Source organism: Larus michahellis, chromosome 18 (genome assembly GCF_964199755.1).
Source record: "Larus michahellis chromosome 18, bLarMic1.1, whole genome shotgun sequence".
NCBI lineage: Eukaryota > Metazoa > Chordata > Aves > Charadriiformes > Laridae > Larus > Larus michahellis.
The window spans coordinates 5,361,075-5,364,387 of NC_133913.1; positions in this window are offsets into that span (position 1 = coordinate 5,361,075).

A 3,313-nucleotide genomic window follows, 5' to 3' on the forward strand; every position below is an offset into this window, starting at 1 on the left:
TGTGCCCAGGTGGCCAAGAAGCCACCAGCATCCCGGCCTGTTTCAGGAACAGCGTGGCCAGCAGGACTGGGGCAGTGACCATCTCCCTGTACTCAGCACTGGTGAGGCCCCACCTTGAGTGCTGTGTCCACTTTTGGGCCCCTCACCACAAAAAAAGACATTGAGGGGCTGGAGCGTGTCTGGAAAAGGGCAACGGAGCTGGTGAGGGGTCTGGAGCACGAGTCTTGTGAGGAGCGGCTGAGGGAGCTGGGGGTTTTCAGCCTGGAGAAGAGGAGGCTGAGGGGAGACCTTCTCGCTCTCTGCAGCTCCCTGAAAGGAGGGGGTAGCCAGGGAGGGTTGGGCTCTTCTCCCAAGGAACAGGCGATGGGATGAGAGGAAACGGCCTCAAGTTGTGCCAGGGGAGGTTTAGGATGGATATTAGGAAGAAATTCTTCACCGAAAGGTTTATCAAGCATTGGAAGAGGCTGCCCAGGGAAGTGGTGGAGTCGCCATCCCTGGAGGTATTTAAAAGCCGGGCAGACGTGGTGCTGAGGGACATGGGGTAGTGGTGGGTCTTGTCAGAGTTACGTCGATGGTGGGACTCGATGATCTGAAATGTCTCTTCCAACCTCGACGATTCTATGATTCTGTGATTCTATCTTCCCTTCCTGCACTTCTTATTCCTGATAACCCCATCCCAGACACCCAGGAGAGTCACCGGCAGGAGACAGCTTTGTTCTGGGGGCTCCTGCTGCGGCGCCAAGGGGTGAAGCTGGGCTGGCCGGGCTGTTGCATCTCCAGGCAAACTCCGCTTCCACCTCAGCAGCCAGATTTGCAGGGGAAAGGGTTTTCCTGAGGGGTGACAGCATCAATCATTTCTTTGCAGAGATTTCACTGGCAACTCGATTTCTTCCATCGAAAAACAAGCACGGAGGGAATACCCATGGGCTGAGTCCTTGTAAGTATCCTCTAACATTTAAAGCGTCAGGAGCTCAGGTATTTTCAATCCTTTCGTCTGGTTTTTGAGCCAAGGGTATGATAAGCCCGAGCACCCACACAAACTGTTTCCATCTCAACTCAAAGCTGAGCTGCTCAGCAAGAAACCATTTCCGTCTGAACTCAAAGCTGGGCTGCTCAGCAAGGAGGGGTGTGAATCCCCAGGGCTTCCTAGGACGGCAAAAAATGCCGTGAGCTGTGTCTCTTCCATCCTACGGGACCATCCCTGTGCCTATTTAATCAATGATCAGGCTACACTTAGCTTCAGCAGCCCAGGAGCAAGTGCCTGCTCCTGCGACGAGTGGTGATGATCCCTGTCGTGACTCAGAGAGATGTTTTAGTAAAGCTTCCACGGGATATTTTCCCCTGAAAATTCCACTTCCTCCTGGAATGCAGCTGGTGTTACAGTAAATGTCTGCTTGTCTCATTCCAGGGTCCTCCAGGACAATGTTCTGCGGGCAGTGAAGAGGCATTCACTGGAGGGTCTGCTCCTGCTGAAGCACCTGTAGGTATCATCCCCTGCCCACCATGGTGGGTTACTGCCTCCCCCTCCCTTGGACCCCTACTGCTCGATGCGCCCCCCCCCAACGCTCCTCCGCCTTATTCCTCCTCCATTTCGAGCTACAGCCAGAGCAGAGCCGGGTGTCTCGGTGCTGCCATAGTGCCCGGTGGGAGGATTCCCGCAAGGCCATAGCGCAGCTTTCATTTCCCCAAATCCAACCAAGAGGAGGCGGCTGCTGCCCTTTCCCACAGAGATTGGATGACTTGTAGTCAACCCCACGCTAACAGTGACCACTCCCCACACCCTGGGAGATTGCCCCCGGCTCTGTTTATCCGAGGACTGACATTTTTGGGGTGAGAACCACCTAGAACAAGGCAAAACCCACGCATGCCTTGCTTCTGCTAGGGCTTGGGGGGAAAGACCTCGGTTGTGGTGAAGACAGAGCTCCACATTGCTGACCGCTCTTGGGATAGCCCCTCTGGTGGCTATCTGAGGTGGAAAGAGAGAAGCCAGCACTGCCCCTTCCTCTGCTGAAATCCCAGATGGACCGGGGTTGGCAGGTCTCTGCTTCAGCCTCCAGCTCCGAGCAGGACTAACCTCACACCTAGCACAGGGTTTTTCTGTTTAAAAATCAATGAGGTTGCTCAGGGCCTTATCCAGCTGAGACCCCCCCCCCGCTTCTTGGAGGAGAAATGAATGTGCATCTACGGATGTCATATGAAATGTCAGATGAAATGGCAACAAGTGCTCTGTCTCTTCCACACCCTGAAAAGGAGCAGAAAAGCATTAGGGTTTTGTTTTTTCTCTTGTTGAAGTTCAGGTTTTTACATATTTTTTGGGGTTTCCTGTGCGGTGCAGGCAAAGGAAGTATGAAACAAGAACGGCAAAATCTTGCCCTGTTCTCTGTCCTCTGCTTGGCCGCTATCACGCTGTCTTTTTCTTATCCTAAAGGCTAAGCAGGAGAAATAAATCCCCCTGTGGAGGCTCAGAGCTGTAGTGCCCAGATCCCAGATTACCTGAGCCTCAGAGGAGACGCGGCTACACTCATTTCTCAACACAAACCTCATGTCAAAGACAAAAATACTACCGTGCAGAAAAACTGACAGCCAAGGAAGCATTGGCTTGGAGTTGGCTCGTGAGGGTCGTGTTTTGAGTCCCGTTCCTCCGTTATTAGAGCAGCTGAAATGAGGACACGGAGACGTGTCCCCAAATCCCCTCTGTTGTAGATCATTGCGAGTATCTCAGCTCCATCACCGTTTGCATTCATAGCGTCATTTGTTGAGTGCGACCCTTACATGCTTGCATTTTTCCCAGAAAAAGGGAGGTTTTGTATTTTCTAGTCCTCGTGTTGGCTTGGAAGGAACCAAATCCAGGGTGGTCTTGGCCTTTCTGGAGCTGCTTTTGCGGTGAGCCAGCCCTAGGGCGGCGTCTAAGCCCTGTCTCAGCGCTGGGGAATGGTGGAAAACAAGGTAGTGCCAGTGCCGGGGCTCGCTGCCCACACCAGCTCCCCCTCCCCGTGGCTTTTTAGCAGGTACGTGTGCCCTACATTGTAGAAAAGAAGGATCCAAGAACTTAAAAGCAGGGAGCATGCTCTGCGGGATGTGGGTTGCAGGCGAAACGAGTCCGTTTGGGAAGAAACATGCTGCCAGCCACGCTCCCCTTCCACGAGGCTGAAAACTGAACTCTCCAAAGCACTTCTGAGATCGCACATGCAAAGACCTTCCTCCCACCGCTCGGCTGCCACCCTGGGAGGTCCGGACCCCGCAGGCGAGAGCTGCGGTCGCTCCCCGACGCTCTCTCTCAACACTCTCTCCAAGCAGCCAGGCCATCTCCTAC